General features: G+C 43.2%; 1 protein-coding gene across 13 annotated transcripts in view; it reads left to right on the forward strand.

Annotated features, from left to right (window-relative positions):
• QKI (QKI, KH domain containing RNA binding) overlaps positions 1-20,687 on the forward strand; it is a 331,524-nt gene that overhangs the window by 124,062 nt on the left and 186,775 nt on the right. The gene's annotated exons all lie outside the window — the stretch shown is intronic.

Below are 20,687 nucleotides of genomic sequence, written 5' to 3' on the forward strand. Positions count from 1 at the left end.
GATATTAGCAATAGACAGCTATTAATTTTGTAGCCCAGAGCTTAGTTTTTAGTAATAGTTGTTGTAGTCTCTCTCTCTAAAAATATGTTGAGGAGGGTGCATCTGAATCCTCTGGCAGTTCGAGGGCATTGTTCTCAGGAGAGGAGTCTGTACATTAGTGTGTTGGAGTTGAGAACCATTTGTCTGGCCCTCAATTGTTCCTCCCTCATGCAGGGGAAGGTTTTACAAGCGGTAACAGGCAATACTTCTGCAGTGTACTATATCAACAAGCAGGAAGGTGCTCACTCCACTTCTTTGTGCAAAAGTAATAAGGTTATGGGATTGGTGCATCTTTAACAATGTCTGTCCGGTGACTCAGCAGTCGATGAGAGAGAGAGCAACGTGATTATAGACTGTCTCAGCAGGCACCCTTCCCAGATGGCAGAGTGGTTGGTTCCTAAAGGATCAGCTGGTTTCGCACATGTTCTCCGGATGGGATTTGCCACACATGGATACAGCAGTGTTACCTCTTCTGTTCCATAGCTGGCACAGTGTCTGACTGACATGCTTTTCTCCTGCTTTTCCTCCTTTCCATTGACACAGAAAGTGGTAAGAAAGATATGCAGGGATGGGATGAGGATAATTCTTATCACTTAAGCATAGCCTCATCAGCAATGGTATATTGATTTCCTCCGGCTGTCCAACAGAATCTTCACACACCTTCCTCTGTCACTAGGTCCTCTGAGCAAGAAGTGAGGATTCTTCATCTGGACCTGCAGTCCTTTCATCTGATGGATTGGGCTATTGGTCTTTGACTCTGTCTAAACTTCAGCAGCCCTCTTCGTTAACTGTTCAAGATGTGCTAGTTAATGCTAGAAAGCAGTCTACTTGACAGTGTTATAAGTCAAAATTGACCAGAATTGTAACTTGTATGATTGGGAAGGACAATTCTCCTGCTTCAGTATCCATACTGTTTTAGAATACCTGATGTTTTTAAAGTGGGAAGGGCGGATTCATTGTGAAAGGTTCATTTGACAGCCATTTTGCTTATCATAGAATATCAGGATTGGAAGGGACCTCAGGAGGTCATCTAGTCCAACCCCCTGCTCAAAGCAGGACTGATCCCCAATTTTTGCCCCAGATCCCTAAATGGCCCCCTCAAGGATTGAACTCACAACCCTGGGTTTAGCAGGCCATTACTCAAACCACTGAGCTATCCCTCCCCCCTCATACCTCAGATGTTGGTAGATCTGTGTGCATAGTATTGCTGAGAAGTTTTTGAAGGGTTTATCTAATGTGTATTTTCCTTTGAGAGACCCTGTCTCTCCTTGGGAACTCAGTTTGGTTCTGGCCATGCTGATGAAGTCACTGTAGTAGAAAGAGAGAGCTGTAGGCCTTTTACCAGGTCTCATGTTTCAGGTTCTCTCTAATATGGTCACATTTTCAACCCTTGGCTGAGTGTTCTTTATATTCTTTCTCTATTAAAACAGCTTTATTGTTGCCATAGCCTCTGTCAGAAGGGTAAGTGAGTTAAAAGATCTTACAGCTGATCCACCTTTCTCAACTTACTATTAAAAAAAAAATAATTTTTTTTTAACCTGATCCCAGCTTTTTGCCAAAGGTAGTTGGATTTTCATATTCATGTCAATTAATTTGCCAGTTTTTTCCCCAAGCCACATTCTGATAAGGGGAAATTGGCTTTACATACTTTGGATGCAAGAAGGCCCTTTGCTTATTATTTGGATAGGACGAAAACGTTTTCGAAAATCATTAAGATTGTGTCTTATGCTAAAAATCACATGGGATATAAGTTTTCTTCACAGACTATTTCTATATGGATTAAAGCAATGTATTGTTGAATGTTGTTTCTTGGCACTAACTCCTATACCTGATACAGTGCAACCACATTCTGTTTGAGTTATAGCAACTATCTTTACTTGCTTTAGACAGGTCCTTGTTGTTTAAATGGCAGCCTAGAGTTCTGTTCACATTTCAGCTAAGCATTATGCCCTGGACTTGGCCTCTAGGGCCAATGTTGGATTTGGTAGAGCAATGTTCTCTCTTTCGTTAGGTCTCTGCCTCCAGGTTATTTTCAGCACTCCTTGTCTGTCTGTCCTGTAAGTGGGAATATGCAGAGCCAGTGCAGGGAGGAAATGAAGGTAACTTATTTGTAACTGAAGTTCTTAGAGATGGCTCTGCATATTCATGCTTCCCACCCACGTTCACTTCTTTGTCAGAGTCCTAATCTTTTTGTTTTGTCATTGTGGTGGAAGTATCTGAGGTGGTAAGAGGGTGCTGCACCCCATTATATAGCATAGCTCTCAGAAAGTTCAGAGATGCAGAGGGAAGGGATTGGGGGCTCAAGTGCTTTAATGCAGTGCTTCTCAAGCTATCTGATGTGGGGGACCGGCATTTTTTTTTCCGATGTGCACTCAGATTGGCAGCTGATGGCTCGCGGACCAGCACTGGTCCACGGACCACCACTTTGAGTAGCACTGCTCTAGTGACAGGTTTCAGAGTAACAGCCGTGTTAGTCTGTATTCGCAAAAAGAAAAGGAGTACTAGTGGCACCTTAGAGACTAACCAATTTATTTGAGCATGAGCTTTCGTGAGCTACAGCTCACTTCATCGGATCCGATGAAGTGAGCTGTAGCTCACGAAAGCTCATGCTCAAATAAATTGGTTAGTCTCTAAGGTGCCACAAGTACTCCTTTTCTTACTGCTCTAGTGGACAGTTAGGAGGTTCTACCATAAGGCACCACAAGGTGGCAGAGTACCCATAAGTGAAGAGTACCCATCTCTAAGAACTCAGTTATAAGTAAGTAACCTTCATTTTTAAATCACGAAGTATATATATTACTGGTCTGGACTTAATTCTGCTTGCCTGTTATAAGTGTAATCAAATCATGAGTGCTTGTGTCCAAGCTACCATTAATTTTTAGTTCTGTGATTGGTTCCGCTTTTAGTTCTGTGATTGGTTCCGCTTTATCTGCCAACACAAGATTTAATCTAGAATTCCCCTCTATCGGCTGCAACACTTTTTGAGTTCGGACATTTCATCTATTGTGTTTAGAAATTCCAAAAATGTTTTAGTAGCGGCAGCACGAGAACTCCAGCATATGTCACTCAGATTGAAGTCCCCAGTTGGTCATGCAGCTCTTTTTCTCACACATGATAGGTACACAAGGAGGCAGTCATCCTGGTCCTTAGTGTGATTTTGAGGTCTGTAACAGACATCAGCTAGTACCCCGCTTTATCTGTTAGGTCATTGATCATAAGCATTCAAGATAATTTTTTTCTGAGTTTTCAGTGACTCAGAAACGGGTAATGCCACTCCTTCTCCCCTTTTGCCTGCTTGATCCTTCCCAAATAGGTTATAGCCAAAGATTTTAACATTCCAATCGTGTGACTCATACCTCCAGGTTTCAGTAATACCAAGTAGATGGACTTCATGCTCATAAATGAGCAACTCCTCTTCCTCTTGTTTGACAGAATAGAAGCCTGGGTATAGATGTAATGGTTCTCAGAGTACTCAGGACTGAGTCACCTTGTTCCCCTTGCCTCCAGCATGAGGGATTCTTGCCTGTGCCTGCCTGGGTGTCAGCCCCTAATACCACCAGCCTTTCAAGCACTTTCTGAGCTGTGCCAGCCCTGTCTTCGCTTTGCAGGTTAACAGTAGGTGCACCCCAAGTCCCTTTGAAATATTCCCCTGGCTTCTCTCAGAAATTGCAGCTCCTCTGTCCCCCCACAGGTGCAGTGTACCTCAGTTTAATAGGTTTACCTTAAACCACCGCTCATGTATACCACACAGCACTTGTAATAATACAAAAAAGATTTATTTAAGAAAAAATAGATTAGAATCAAGAGTGGTGGAAACAAATGGTTACAACACAAAACAAAATCATAAAATGTGAACCTGCATCTACACTTATTAATGGTTACCTTTATTAGATAGGAAAGTAGGTTTTCCCTGCAAAGTTCAGTCTGTTGCAGAGCTAGCCTATTTCACAAGAACCAGGATTCAAATGTTCATGAAAATTCCCCTGTTCCACAAGGGGTTTCCTCAGTGAATGGATCCAGAAGGACATCTTCCTTCTCTGTTAAAATCTTAGTATTGCGCAAAGCTAAACAATTGAGCCTTGGATTGCATCACTGGCTAAACAGGGCACAGTGACAACTCCCTCATGCCTGAATGAGCCATCACGGGGACACATTATCCTCTGCTAACTAATTTTTATTCGAAGTCCATAAAGCGTACTTTCAGTGTAAATACATTATTCCTTCAGTATTTCCCATACATACACCACAAAGACAATGAATCTTGGCAAGTTATGAGCTTTTTGTAGATATCTTGCATGTTATTCTTTATCTTGTAAGACGTGTTTGGTATAGAAGGTTTGTCAGATCTGAGGTGAAGGTTGTTTGCAAAGAATGGGACCCTTTGCTATTAGCCTCTGTGTCATAATAGGCAGTTAAATAATTTCTTCTCCATGTTGTTTGGTTCCATGTCTAATTTTTTTTCAACTTCTTGATTTTGTGCTAAATGAGTGCACATGTCTTCCCTTTTTACACTTCCCCTTTTGTTATTAGTTTAACATCCTCCTGATGGGTCTAGCCAGCCTGTCCCTGATTTAGATTGGTTTCCCTTCTACTGAGGTGGAGGCCATCCAAACTGTGCAGCCCCCCTGACCCTATAGGAGGTGGACCAATGTTGCACAAAACTAAAGTTCTCTACCGTGCACCACTTACCTAGCCAGCAGTTCACTTCCAGACTCTTCTGTCTTCCTTTGCTCATGGGACAGGAAGTACCTCTGAGAAGATTGCATGGATATTCTTCTTCAGTACACTCGAGGGTCACTGAATGCATTTATTTCTGAGACCTGGCAACACAGTGTCATTAGTATATTCTTGCTCATCTACTTCAGAATATCTTATATCTTGGCTCAGGGAAGGCAGCACATTGTCCCATATGTCATTAGTTCTTTGTAGAATATTGGTTCGATTCTTCTGAGTACTGAATCCATCAGCAGGGATTGTCTGCTTCTTGGACAACTTAAGATCTCATTATTGGTGAACTTGTTTTCTTACAGCTTGGGCCTAGCTGTCCTGTATATCTCTGTTTGCTTGGACCATCTGGATCTTGCGAGGTATCTTCACAGTTTACATGCTGAGGATCTGGGATCAATTTGGAACTTTGTGTGGAATTCATCCTGGTCCTCTTATCTATGGTGATCACAGCCTGTTCATCTTTGTTTGTCTCCAGCCATGTAGAATGCCACCATAACCTTTTGCCTCTGGTGGTTGATAGATGAGAAAGGCCCTAAGGGACTATTATGACCATCTGGTCTGACCTCCTGTACAACACAGGCCATGGAACTTTCACAAAATGATTCCTAGAGCATATTTTGTAGGAAAAAATCCAATCAGGGTTGGAAGGGACCTCAGGAGATCATCTAGTCCAACCCCTGCTCAAAGCAGGACCAATCCCCAATTTTTGCCCCAGATCCCTAAATGTCCCCCTCAAGGATTGAACTCACAATCTTGATTTTTAAAAATGGTCAGTGATGGAGAATCCATTATGACCTTGAAAATTGTTCTAGTCATTAATTACTCTCACTTCTAAAAATGTATGCCTTATTTGCTTATGAAGTGCCAGGCCGCCTCTAATGTCTTCTCTCTCCAGCTCCTTGGTGCCCGATTCCTTTCTTCCTTGAAGCTGGGATACTGATATTTTCTGTACCTGACTGCCTGCAAACTCCTCAGCTTCTCTGATTCTCAGTAGTGTCTCTGCTTGCCCTTTCAGTCCAAGAATCTTTTCTTCAGCACAGCCACCAACTTGTACTTCATGCACAGGAAGTCCCTTCTGGCTTCAGGCAGGAACGATAACTGGGCATATCTGTTGCAGTTTGCCACCACTAGTCCACTGCTGGCCATCGTGGAATAACACACCGAGTTGAACCTGGAAGGAAAGACTCTCACATTTCCTCAAAAACTCTATTAGTTGCCTCTGCTCACAGCTCTGAGATCTCAGGTTTGCCTAGTAAGTGACCATTGTAGGCTGCACTAACAGGATATGTCTAGGAAGGTAGCTTGGTGGAACCTGAAAGGATTACTACCCCCCAGAGGGGTGAACAGGAAGATAGCACCCAACAACTATTTATACCAAGTCTTCCTGTTTCTTAGCTCAATCTGCCACTTACCACCAGAGAGCAATTAGCCACTCAGACTTCAAACACGGGGGCTGATCAAAACTCCCAGGGTCAGAGCCTCACGGTGTTTACCGGGGCACCAACAAACAGACCTGTTTCAGCTGCTTACTCAAGGGCCCATGGCCCAGCTGTGCTGCCTGTATACAGGGAACAAACAGGCACACAACTCACTGATGGACCAAATGCACAAAAGAATAAATGGTATTGTCAGAATGTATTTCTACAACTGGGAGTCTTTCTTTCCTGTTTGTTTTTATTTAATTTTGAGCTCTGTATGCATGGATTTTAAGGTCAGGGATAGCCTATGAAGGAAATTAACCTGAAGGAAATAGAAATTAGGAGTCAGGGTTTTTTTTCTTGTGGGAAGAAATTGTCAGCAAAATATTTCAGAGTGACCTTGGTAGTAGATTAGAGACTTGGGCTGGTCATGTGCAATTGTTGGGACAGAATATTGCAGTATGTAGTAGAAAGTTGTCTGTCTTATACTCTGTTTGTTGTACTGTACTTGGCTTTTAGGGTAGGCTGCTTTTGTGAGCTATTTAAGTAGTGTTCAAGATTTTAGCAGTTACTAAAAATGTCTGGAAACAGCTTAATAGAAGTATTGGTCTACTGTATTATCTGAACATGTATAGTCTGCGATGGTTATATATCAGGTTACATAAAAGGGAAAGAAAGTGTTACCTGCTTAGCAAGGGAAACTCTGCCTTATCTAGTCTCATTACACAGTAAATCAGTTACTGTACCTCAATCAAAGCAGCCAAATTTTATTCTCCAGTTTCATTCTTGATGTAAGTCCCTTTTATGGGGTGGTCAGTGCTTATTTTCCACATTTGTGTGCACTGTTAACACCTTGTGTACATAAAGGTGAAGTTAGAGTTCTGTGTGTGTACTGCACTGAGTTTCAACTTCATCACTAGCTATCTTGCAGGTAAGTGTGGTTTGAGAGAGAGAGTGAGTCTGGGGGACGTGGGAGCTGAAAAAGTGTTCTTTGGATAGGTGGGTTGCTTGTTGCCAGCTTAGATCCATGCATTGTGGTGAATGCTCTATCTGTATTAAAATGTGCTGACAGTGAATGATTGAATATTTGACAATGTGGTCTTGCGTCATTCCTTTGGATACTCTTGATGCTGTAATATTTTTGTCCCTCTGTGTAATATTAATATATTACATACACGTTTGTTTTCCTAGATGTTGACTCATTATACTGTTATATATAAACTGCATTGTTACAATTAAAAAAACTAATCTGTATGTTAGTATTTTTTTAAAAAAAAATCCTTTAATTGGGTTTTTATATTATCATCCACTCATTTGCATTATTTTATGGATTTTTTTCTGAATGGCAAATACCCTTTATTTCATGAGGAATTATAATTTCATGAGACATTATTACTAACTCTCACCCCGATCAAGCTGGGATGCTGCCTGGCATGCGCGCGCTCTCTTTTCTCCCCCACCCCAGAAACAATCTTTTCTTCAGCTGAAAAAACAAAACAAAAAATCCTTCATTAAAATTAAAGATTAAAAAAATGAAATGGTAGTTACCGGTGAAACAAGCTTTAGTAAACTGAATATACAAGAAAAAATGGCATTAAACTATTTTCTTGAATTCAGTATCTTCCCCTTCAGCCTAATGCTTGTTCATGATTGGCGAAAGAGAAATATTTTTCCTGCTTTCTCTACAACCAGTCACTTTATCAAATTAGAATGAATGATTCTAAATTTAGAAAATGTTCTTTTTACTCCTATAGCAGAGGCTACTACATAAAGCTGGCTTTTCACTTCTGTGAACATTTATGTGCCTGGTCAACAATTTAAACCAATTCAATATCTCGACTTTACTGATGGCTTAGCAGTTAACATGTATTTTAATAGTTCTCATTCGGCTCTCAAATATTGTTAGGCAGGGCATGATTCTGTTATTTATTAACAGAGATCCTTGTCAGAGTGGCATTCACCTCATTTGTACTTACACATCTATTATACCGGATGGAGAATGTGAGCAAGAAAAAGGTGGAGTAAGTGCCAGATGCAACCATTTTTATTACTGTCTGTGATTTAACTTTATCTTTCAATATGTGCCCTTAAATTCCTTCCAGATTTAAACAGCATTAGTAGTAATACAGCTGTCTGCTTGCAGTTTATCCACTGCAGTACCTATAGACTTCTGTATATCATCTAAAATTATCATTAGAAACCTGTTTAATATTTTGACTGTGATGGTGCCATTCATTTGTGAATATTATCTTAAACTGTCATCTGGACAGTCCAATTCTTAGCTTTTCAAAGCACACTTTTGCCAAATTCCACTATACATCTTGGGACAGAATGAGTTCTGCCTCACCTGTACTCTTAATGGAAGCGGATACACATCCAAATCACACCTGGAGTTGCAGCTAGCAAAAGATGTTAAGAGTAACAAGAAGAACAGTCAAGGAAAGTGTGGGCCCCTTACTGAATGAGGGAGGCAACCTAGTGACAGAGGATGTGGAAACAGCTAATGTACTCAATGTTTTTTTTGCTTCTGTCTTCACGAACAAGGTCAGCTCCCAGACTACTGCACTGGGCAGCACAGCATGGGGAGGAGGTGACTAGCCCTCTGTGGAGAAAGAAGTGGTTCAGGTCTATTTAGAAAAGCTGGACATGCACAAGTCCATGGGGCCGGATGCGTTGCATCCAAAAGTGCTAAAGGAGTTGGCGGATGTGATTGCAGAGCCATTAGCCATTATCTTTGAAAATTCATGGCTATCAGGGGAAGTCCCTGATCTGGAAAAAGGCTAATGTAGTGCCCATCTTTAAAAAAGGGAAGGAGGAGGATCCTGGGAACTACAGGCCAGTCAGCCTCACCTCAGTCCCTGGAAAAATCATGGAGCAGGTCCTTAAGGAATCAATTCTGAAGCACTTAGAGGAGAGGAAAGTGATCAGGAACAGCCAGCATGGATTCACCAAGGGCAAGTTATGCCTGACTAATCTAATTGCCTTCTATGACGAGATAACTGGTTCTGTGGATGAAGGGAAAGCAGTGGACGTGGTGTTCCTTGACTTTAGCAAAGCTTTTGACACGGTCTCCATTCTTGCCAGCAAGTTAGTATGGGCTGGATGAATGGACTATAAGGTGGATAGAAAGCTGGCTAGATTGTCGGGCCCAACGGGTAGTGATCAATGGTTCCATGTCTAGTTGGCAGCCGGTGTCAAGTGAAGTGCCCCAGTGGTCGGTCCTGGGGCTGGTTTTGTTCAATATCTTCATTAATGATCTGGAGGATGGTGTGGATTGCACCCTCAGCAAGTTTGCGGATGACACTAAACTAGGAGGAGAGGTAGATACGCTGGAGGGCAGGGATAGGATACAGAGGGCCCTAGACAAATTAGAGGATTGGGCCAAAAGAAATCTGATGAGGTTCAACAAGGACAAGTGTAGAGTCCTGCACTTAGGATGGAACAATCCAATGCACTGCTACAGACTAGGGACTGAATGGCTCGGCAGCAGTTCTGCAGAAAAGAACCTAAGGGTTACAGTGGATGAGAAGCTGTCTATGAGTCAACAGTGTGCCCTTGTTGTCAAGAAGGCCAATGACATTTTGGGATGTATATGTAGGGGCATTGCCAGCAGATCGAGGGACGTGATCGTTCCTCTCTATTCCACACTGGTGAGGCCTCATGTGGAGTACTGTGTCCAGTTTTGGGCCCCACACTACAAGAAGGATGTAGAAAAATTGGAAAGAGTCCAGCGGAGGGCAACAAAAATGATTAAGGGACTGGAACACATGAGTTATGAGGAGAGGCTGAGGGAACTAGGGATGTTTAGTCTACGGAAGAGAAGAATGAGGGGGGATTTGATAGCTGCTTTCAACTACCTGAAAGGGGGTTCCAAAGAGGATGGCTCTAGACTGTTCTCAGTGGTAGCAGATGAGACCATTACTCCTTGTTCTGTCAAGTTGCAGTGGGGGAGATATAGGTTGGATATTAGGAAAAACTTTTTCCCTAGGAGGGTGGTGAAACACTGGAATGCGTTACCTAGGGAGGTGGTGGAATCTCCTTCCTTTGAAGTTTTTAAGGTCAGGCTTGACAAAGCCCTGGCTGGGATGATTTAATTGGGGATTGGGCCTGCTTTGAGCAGGGGGTTGGACTAGATGACCCCCTGAGGTCCCTTCCAACCCTGATATTCTATGATTCTATGATCTAAGAGTAAAAATGGATTTTTTTAAGGACTTTCAAGGAAACATGTTTGAATTGAAAGACCGATCTTGAGTTAATAAGAAATTTGTGTTGGTGAATTTTGCCTTTTTCTCGATCTTCCTAGCTAACAAATGGCTAGTTACTATCTCAGCAAAGCTAAAATATAGTTAAGCCATTGGAAACTTAATAGGATACATTTTGAAGAAACTGTTTCGTAGTTAAGCAAAGTGTGATTGATTGTTACTAAATTTTTGTGTCTTAATGGCTGCTCTAGACCATCAGTTAGTCTGAAGCCATAGGCTCTCTGTTAAGATGGCTGCTGTTTCCTAAAGCCTTCTCATATGGACGTAAGTAGAGGTCTGCTTGGGCTTAATTTTAAAGCCTGGGTCATTGTCACTGCCTCATGCTTGCAGGGTTGACTCAGTGGTGAAGTGCCCTGCTGCCACCACACGTGGATGTTGTGGAGTGAGAGGCAGGCGCTGCTGTGTTCCTCAGCTCAGCACAGCAAAGTGGAGGTAGCCAGCGGGAGTGGGGCATGCAGCTGCTCCTTTGCCAACCGATGGGCAGGAGAAGGAGAACCCACCTAAGCTCAAGAGTGTGCAGTTATTTTCCCTTCTGACCTGACTTTACCCACACCTGGCACGTGCAGTCGAGTGCCAACAGATTCCAGGGCTCTAGAAGTAAGGTCACTCTTGGTGAAGTTGGCTATCATCTGCTGATCTGAGGGAAGATGGCTGCTTTGTATGCTCTATGGTAGACAACTGAACTGAAAAGTGAGGCAGGAAAAAGTGAGGCAGGATGGAGAAGTTCCAGATTTGCCACCCCAAATGTCAAAAATCATGAGTCAGGCCACACAAGGGCTAGAAACTTTTTTTTTTTTAAATCTGAAAACTGAGATTGAGTGGAAACTAGATCACATTACAAAGGATGAATATAAACAAATAATCCAAGGCACAAAATGAGATTAAATTAGCTAGAGACATAAAGGGTAACAAGAAAATATTCTATAGATACATTAAAAGCAAGTGGAAGACCAAGGACAGGGTAAGCCCGTTACTCAATGAGGAGGAGTGAACTATAACAGAAAAAGTGGAAATGGCAGAAGTGCGAAGTGATTTTTTTTGGGTTGGTTTTCACCAAAAATTTTGTACCAGTGGGACATCTTACTTAATGAACGCCAGTGAAAATGACGTAGGATCAGAGACTAAAATAGGAAAAGAACAAGTTAAAAATTAACAAGACAAGTTAGATGTCTTAGGGTATGTCTACACTACGAAATCAGGTCGAATTTATAGAAGTCGGTTTTTTAGAAATCAGTTTTATATATTCGAGTGTGTGTGTCCCCACAGAAAATGCTCTAAGTGCATTAAGTGCATTAACTCGGCGGAGTGCTTCCACAGTACCGGGACTAGCGTCGACTTCCGGAGTGTTGCACTGTGGGTGGCTATCCCACAGTTCCCGCAGTCTCCGCTGCCCATTGGAATTCTGGGTTGAGATCCCAATGCCTGATGGGGCTAAAACATTGTCGCGGGTGGTTCTGGGTACATATCGTCAGGCCCCCGTTCCCTCCCTCCCTCCGTGAAAGCAAGGGCAGACACTCGTTTCGCGCCTTTTTTCCTGAGTTACCTGTGCAGACGCCATACCACGGCAAGCATGGAGCCCGCTCAGGTAACCGTCGCAGTATGTCTCCTGGGTGCTGGCAGACGTGGTACTGCATTGCTACACAGCAGCATCAACCCCTTGCCTTGTGGCAGCAGACGGTACAGTACAACTGGTAGCCGTCCTCATCGTGTCCGAGGTTCTCCTGGCCACGTCGGCCAGGAGCGCCTGGGCAGACATGGGCGCAGGGACTAAATTTGGAGTGACTCGACCAGGTCATTCTCTTTAGTCCTGCAGTCAGTCCTATTGAACCGTCTTATGGTGAGCAGGCAGGCGATACGGATTGCTAGCAGTCCTATTGCATCATCTTCTGCCGGGCAGCCATGAGATGTGGATGGCATGCAGTCCTTCTGCACCGTCTGCTGCCAGCCAAAGATGTAAAAGATAGATGGAGTGGATCAAAACAAGAAATAGACTAGATTTGTTTTGTACTCATTTGCTCCCCCCCCCACCCCATCCGTCTAGGGGACTCATTCCTCTAGGTCACACTACAGTCACTCACAGAGAAGGTGCAGCAAGGTAAATCTAGCCATGTATCAATCAGAGGCCAGACTAACCTCATTGTTCCAATAAGAACAATAACTTAGGTGCACCATTTCTTATTGGAACCCTCCGTGAAGTCCTGCCTGAAATACTCCTTGATGTAAAGCCACCCTCTTTGTTGATTTTAGCTCCCTGAAGCCAACCCCGTAAGCCGTGTCGTCAGTCGCCCCTCCCTCCGTCAGAGCAACGGCAGACAATCGTTCCGCACCTTTTTTCTGTGTGGACGCCATACCAAGGCAAGCATGGAGGCTGTTCAGCTCATTTTGGCAATTCAGAGCACATTAAACACCACATGCATTATCCAGCAGAATATGAAAACCAGTTTCATGACTGGCCAGGCTACGGTGTGAAAGTTCTCTTTGTTTCTCCTTGATGAAACCCCCCGCCCCTTGGTTCACGCTACTTCCCTGCAAGCTAACCACCCTCCCCTCCTCCCTTTAATCATTGCTTGCAGAGGCAATAAAGTCATTGTTGCTTCACATTCATGCATTCTTTATTCATTCATCACACAAATAGGGGGATGACTACCAAGGTAGCCCAGGAGGGGTGGTGGAGGAGGGAAGGAAGATGCCACACAGCACTTTAAGCACAGCACTTTAAAAGTTTACAACTTTAAAATTTATTGAATGCCAGCCTTCTTTTTTTTTTGGGCAATCCTCTGTGGCGGAGTGGCTGGTTGGCCGGTGGCCCCCCTACTGCGTTCTTGGGCGTCTGGGAGTGGAGGCTATGGAACTTGGGGAGGAGGGCGGTTGGTTACACAGGGGCTGTAGTGGCAGTCTGTGCTCCAGCTGCCTTTGCTGCAGCTCAACCATAGACTGGAGCATACTGGTTTGGTCCTCCAGCAGCCTCAGCATTGAATCCTGCCTCCTCTCATCACGCTGCCGCCACATTTGAGCTTCAGCCCTGTCTTCAGCCTGCCACTTACTCTCTTCAACCCACCACCTCTCCTCCCGGCCATTTTGTGCTTTCCTGCACTCTGACATTATTTGCCTCCACGCATTCGTCTGTGCTCTGTCAGTGTGGGAGGACAGCATGAGCTCAGAGAACATTTCATCATGAGTGCGTTTTTTTTTCTTTCTAATCTTCACTAGCCTCTGGGAAGGAGAAGATCCTGTGATCATTGAAACACATGCAGCTGGTGGAGAAAAAAAAAAGGGACAGCGGTATTTAAAAAGACACATTTTATAAAACAGTGGCTACACTCTTTCAGGGTAAACTTTGCTGTTAACATTACATACATAGCACATGTGCTTTCGTTACATGGTCGCATTTTGCCTCCCCCTGCCGCGTGGCTACCCCCTCAACCCTCCCCCCTCCCCGTGGCTAACAGCGGGGAACATTTCTGTTTAGCCACAGGTAAACAGCCCAGCAGGAACGGGCTCCTCTGAGTGTCCCCTGAAGAAAAGCACCCTGTTTCAACCAGGTGACCATGAATGATATCTCACTCTCCTTAGGATAACACAGAGAGAGAAAGAATGGATGTTGTTTGAACGCCAGCAAACATACACTGCAATGCTTTGTTGTACAATGATTCTCGAGTACGTGTTACTGGCCTGGATTGGTAAAGTGTCCTACCATGGAGGACGCAATAAGGCTGCCCTCCCCAGAAACCTTTTGCAAGGGCTTTGGGAGTACATCCAGGAGAGCCGCGAATGCCAGGGCAAAGTAATCCTTTCACATGCTTGCTTTTAAACCATGTATAGTATTTTAAAAGGTACACTCGCCGGAGGTCCATTCTCCGCCTGCCGGGTCCAGGAAGCAGCCTTGGGTGGGTTTGGGGGGTACTGGCTCCAGGTCCAGGGTGAGAAACAGTTCCTGGCTGTCGGGAAAACCGGTTTCTCCGCTTTCATGCTGTGAGCTATCTACAACCTCATCATCATCATCTTCTTCGTCCTCAAAACCTGCTTCCGTCTTGCCTCCATCTCCACTGAAGGAGTCAAACAACACAGCTGGGGTAGTGGTGGCTGAACCCCCTAAAATGGCATGCAGCTCATCATAGAAGCAGCATGTTTGGGGCTCTGACCCGGAGCGGCCGTTCGCCTCTCTGGTTTTCTGGTAGGCTTGCCTCAGCTCTTTAAATTTCACGCGGCACTGCTTCAAGTCCCTGTTATGGTCTCTGTCCTTCATGCCCTGGGAGATTTTGACAAAGGTTTTGGCATTTCGAAAACTGGAACGGAGTTCTGATAGCACGGATTCCTCTCCCCATACAGCGATCAGATCCCGTACCTCCCGTTCAGTCCATGCTGGATCTCTTTTGCGATTCTGGGACTCCATCATGGTCACCTCTGCTGATTAGCTCTGCATGGTCACCTGCAGCTTGCCACGCTGGCCAAACAGGAAATGAGATTCAAAAGTTCGCGGTTCTTTTCCTGTCTACGTGTCCTGTGCATCTGAGTTGAGAGTGCTGTCCAGAGCGGTCACAATGGAGCACTCTGGGATAGCTCCCGGAAGCCAATACCGTCAAATTGTGTCCACAGTACCCCAAATTCGACCCGGCAAGGCCGATTTAAGCGCTAATCCACTTGTCAGGGGTGGAGTAAGGAAATCTATTTTAAGAGCCCTTTAAGTCGAAATAAAGGGCTTCATCGTGTGGACGGGTGCAGGTTTACATCAATTTAACGCTGCTAAATTGAACCTACAGTCCTAGTGTAGACCAGGGCTTAAAGTCATCAGGGCCTGATGAAATACATCCTAGAATACTCAAGGAGCTGACTGGGGAGATATCTGAGCCATTAGAAATTATCTTAGAAAAGACATGGAAGACTGGAGAAATTCCAGAGGACTGGAGAAGGGCAAATATAGAGCCAATCTGTAAAAAGTGGAATAAGAACAAATCCGGGGAATTACTGACCCGTCATCTTAACTTCAATACCTGGAAAGATAATGGAGCAAATAATTAAGCAATCAGTTTCCAGACATCTAGAAGATAAGGTGATAAGTAACAGTCAACATGGATTTGTCAAGAACAAATCATGTCAAACCAACCAAATATCCTTCTCTGACAGAGTAACAAGCCTTGTGGGTGGGGGAAAGTAGGAGATGTGATGTATCTTGAGTATAGTAAGGCTTTTGATGCTGTCTCACATGACCTTTCATTAACAAACTAGAGCTATACAGCCTAGCTGAAACTACTATAAGGCGGATGCACAACTGTTTGGAAAACCGTTCCCAGAGTAGTCATCAGTGATTCACAGTCAAGCTGGAACTCATATCAAGTGGGATCTTGCAGGGATCAGTTCTCGTCTGGGTCTGTTGAATATCTGCATCAATGATTTAGATAATGGCCTAGAGAATACAATTCTAAAGTTTGCGGATGATATCAAGCTAGGAGGGGTTGCAAGTGCTTTGGGGGATAGGATTAAAATTCAAAATGATCTGGACAAACTGGAGAAATGCTCTGAAGTAAATAGTATGAAATTCAATAGGGATAAATGGAAAGTACTCCACTTAGGAAGGAACAGTCCATTTCACAGATATAAAATGGGAAATGACTGCCTTCAAAGGAGTACTGCAGAAAGGGATCTGGGGGTCATAGTGAATCACAAGCTAAATATGAGTGAACAGTGTGACACTGTTGCAAAAAATCCAAACATAATTCTGGGAGGTATTAGCAGGAGTGTTGTAAATAGGATACAAGAAGTAATTCTTGCACTCTATTCTGTGCTGCTTAGGCCTCAGCTGGAGTACTGTGTCCAGTTCTGGGCGTTGCATTTCAGGAAAGATGTGGACAAATTGGAGAAAGTCCATGGAAGAGCAGCGGGGATGGTTAAGGGTCTAGAAAACATGGCCTATGAGAGAAGATTGAAAAAACTGGGTTAGTTTAGTCTGGAGAAGAGAAGACTGAGGAGGGACATAAGTTTTCAAGTACATAAAAGGTTGTTACAAAGAGAAGGGGGAAAAATTGCTCTCAACTTCTGAGGATAGGACAAGAAGCAATGGGCTTAAATTGCAGGAGGGGTGGTTTGGGCTGGACATTAGGAAAAACTTCCTGTCACGGTATTTTAGCACTGGAATAAATTGCCTAGGGATTTTGTGGAATCTCTGTCATTGGAGATTTTTAAGAGCTGAGATGGTCTAGATCAGTGGTTTTCAAACTTCAGGTCATGACCCAGTACTGAGTTGCGGAATGCAAGGCACTGGGTCACCTTGCTCAGCACCCAGGGAGCCTGGTGGCCGGCCAGTAAAAACTAGTAATCCCTACCTGTTCTGACACAATGCTGTGCCCTGGAAGCCGTCAGCAGCAGGTCTGGCTCTGTGCGCTGCCCCCAAGCACCAGCTCTGAACTCCCACTGGCTGGGAACTGGCCAATGGGAGCTGGGGAGAGGGCGGCTCCTGTGGGCGAGTGTCGTGTGGAGCTGCTTGCACATCTCCACCTGTGGAGCCGGGCCTACTGCTGGCCGCTTCCAGGGTACAGCGTGGTCTGCGGTGCCAGGAGAGGCGGGAAGCCTGCCGCTGCACTGCTGACTGGGAGCTGCTGGAGGTAAGCCTGCGCTCCAATCCCCAGCCCTGAGCCCCCTCCAACCTGCAGCCCCCTCCTACACCCCAAACCCATCATCCCCAGCCCTCACCCCCACACTGCAACCCTCTGCCCCAGCCTTGAGCCCCTTCCTACACCACAAACCCCTCATCCTCAGCTCCTTTGGGTGGCGGGCATCAACAATTTTCTTCAACTGGGTCGCCAGGAAAAAAGTTTGAAAACCACTGGTCTAGATAATACTTAGCTCTGCCATGGGAGCAGGGACTGGACTAGAAGACCTCTTGAGGTCCCTTTCAGTCTTATGATTCTTACCTAATCACTTGTTTCCAGGAGCTGGGGCTATAAGAAAACAACCATGAGTTTCACAATTAGAATTACTAGAGTTGGCAACGCTGGAGTTCCCTTTGACTTCTCTGAGCATTGCCTCAATTGTTATGCAGTGTTCCTAAGCTCTATGTGCTTTCCTTTGGTCCCACTAGATCATGCTGCCTTCTGGTCCGTCATTCACAACTTTCCAAAGTCCGTAGATGCAGCTTCAGTCCTTTTAAAGTAGTCCATATTTTGTCTGTGAGGGGAGACTCTCTCTCTCCTCCCATTTGAGCTCCTTTATGCTGTATAGATGGGCTGGAGTGGCATTAAGGGCTGGAATGGCTGGGAGAGAATTCCCCTCAGCGCAGGAACTGAGGAAGACAGAGTGGTGAGAAATGGATTTGGCCTAGCAGTGAGATAGATGGCCTAGAAGGGAGGGAGAATCCATATCTGAGAATGCAGATCTGGGGCTTGAGCTCTCTGCTTCCCATTGGCCAGCTTGGCAATGGGAAAAGAACTGGGAGCTGAGTGGCCCCATTAATTTGAACTTATTCCACTGATTTTGGGGATGTTTGTCCCCTTTAGCTGGAAGGAATTTTTCCTGTTTTGCCAAATTGGCAATGGCCTGGTGTTTCTTGGCCTTCCTTGAAGTTGTCATAGAGGTACGTTTGGGTTAAAAAGAATAGGATTTGATTATTTAATATTAGGAGTTTATAGGAATGTTTAGTTTGTCGCAGTTTGCAGCCAGTGTCCAGAGTGGGTAAAAGATAAAAGGGTCAGCTTCTAGAGAATAAGAGACTTAAGATTTTATTGGTAGATCTTGTACCTCTGGGAGAAAAGGGCAGACCTGAAGTCTTTGCAGACTAAGATCCTCCTTTGTGGAAAGAGCATGACAGCATTCAGAAGTGTGCTGAGTCGTAGGAGCAGACTAAGGAGTGTCTGTCCTGAGTTTCTGGTGGGAGCCCTGTAACCCCACACTGGACTCAGTTAAATGGCTGTTATGTGACAGACAGGGTAAGAGAGAGATGAGGTGGGGTGGGCATATAGAGCCCGTGCCCAGTGTGGAGTTAAGAAAGTAGAAGCTTGGTGTTTGAATCCATCCCTGACTGTCTTCATTCGCCTCTGTGTCCTGATCAATGATAAATAATAACTTTCAGCATGCTGTTTCAGTTTAAATATCTTTGTGTGGATTTGCAGGTGACTGCATAACAAGTGCACTGCTAAGATCTTTTTAAATCAGAAGATGTTAAAAACTAGACTTCTGCACTATTCATCAGATCTGCGTAAACTTTAATATTGAACACATTTGTGTGTCTTGGTATTTGTTAAAAGTAGCTGTGATTTGTACTATGTGATAGTTGAACATCTGTTAAACCTCTTTGTAGCACACAAGAGTTTCATTGCTTGTATTTCCATTTTTCTATTCCCATTTCTGTTCCCATTGCTGTTCCTTTGCATGGAACACAGAGAGGAATTTCACTGCTGAATGGTAGCTTTTTGCTTATTTAACATACCTGAATGATTTACAAGTAAAATTATCACTTACCAGTGACGTTGTCAGAATAATGTATGAAATTAGGACATGTAGTTCAGGTTTATACTTCAGATTGGGCCAGCTGGTAGCTTCTCTTCCTATGTGTTAAAAATATCCTTTAATATGTTCCCAAATGCCCAGGATAAAATGAAGAAAATAGTATTGCAGTGAAATTAAAAATAAACTAATACCTGGCAAAAGAATGAACCTGTTAAAGGAACAGGTTTTACTGTATATTAGTTTGTTAATAATCAGATCTGAACTCTTTTCAGATGCTTTATAAAAGTGGCAAAATGATCAAAAGCATGAGTGCCAGATCAAAAGTTATTTTAAGATTAAATAAAATTTGTAGGGCTTACAAGTTGTAAAAACTAAATGAATTCCTAATAATGTGTATTATTGGATATCTTCTGTATTCAACATAATACAAAACAGTATGTGGCAACACTTACCCACAGAAACGTCACTCTAAAATAGCTTGACGTTTAGGCAAGACCATGTTTGTGTTTGTATTAAATAGAGTAATTATGGTCAGTGTCTTAACCAGTGGAAAATATAATGAAAAATGAATTAATGTTTGTGCCTGCCACATGCTGTGAAATTAATGTTCACTTACACCTGTAGGTATTCCAGCAACTCAGTGTTGTTTCCCTTTGTTACAAATATTTTAATGCATGCTACTTTACACTTGCAGAATCCTGTTAATCAGATGATCTGAAAGCGCCTTATTAAAATTAATTAAGCATCACAACATTCCTGCTAGGTAGGTAAATAGTCTATCCATTTTAGGGAGAGCCAGTGGCAGGAATGATTTAGATTCTTTGGGTTCCCATGCTATGCATTTCTTTATCTTGATGTTTAAATTTCTTTTAAATTTAACATTTACTCTGAATTTCCTTTGTTTTATAGCTAGTTTGAGATAATTTCAGCATTCCTGTAATGTTTATTACCCTAAAATACTGCTGTGTAGTCTCAATCTAACTCCCTCTTACTTTATTTTTCATCTGGGAAATAAACACTATTTTAAATGTTTTCATACATATTCCCAACCTTGTTCCATATATTATATGGATATAAATTCCAAGATGTATTGAATATATAGTTAGTTGGAATTTCAGTGTTAAGAGAGGAACTAATTTTAAGAAACCACAGTGTGGATGTGTCAGGAATATATCAGTGCTGAGTACAATTATTCTGAATACAATTAAAGAATATCATCCCTTGTTGGTGGCAGTCAGTTTCTTAGTGAACATTTAACACAAACACTAAACTGAGTAAAAACTGTCATGTGTAAAATCTTCCTCCTTTGTGACTGAAACTTGCAGCACACCAAAAATTCTGTTGGCCATTTTTTTGTGTAAAGCTAGTAGTGGACCAATAAAATAGAAATCTCTTCGGTTTCTTAGACCCTGGTCATGCAAAAGAGGATAAGTCCAGCATTATGCTGAAACTTTTCTCTATTTAAAAACTGAAGTTTACTCATAATTTTTTTGCAGTTATATATATTTTCAGCATTTTATGTTGCTTAAATTATTTCTGTTTTTATTCTCTCCGATGTTTTTGTATTCAGTAAATGTGTAAGAAAATTATGGAAGAGGGTGTTGTAGATTTTAATTTTGTAAATTGAGAGAACTTTCGATGTAAGAAAATAGTGAAATTATAAAGTGAAGATCACGTTCATCTGATCTACTTAGTCCACAAATGTTAGCCTTCTAGTCTTTAGTTACATCAAGGATTTAGGGTAGGCTCTTATGCAACAGATGATGACATCTTAGAGCTGTAAATACATCTTGATAGATTT

This window comes from Lepidochelys kempii, chromosome 3 (genome assembly GCF_965140265.1).
Source record: "Lepidochelys kempii isolate rLepKem1 chromosome 3, rLepKem1.hap2, whole genome shotgun sequence".
Classification (NCBI taxonomy): Eukaryota; Metazoa; Chordata; order Testudines; family Cheloniidae; genus Lepidochelys; species Lepidochelys kempii.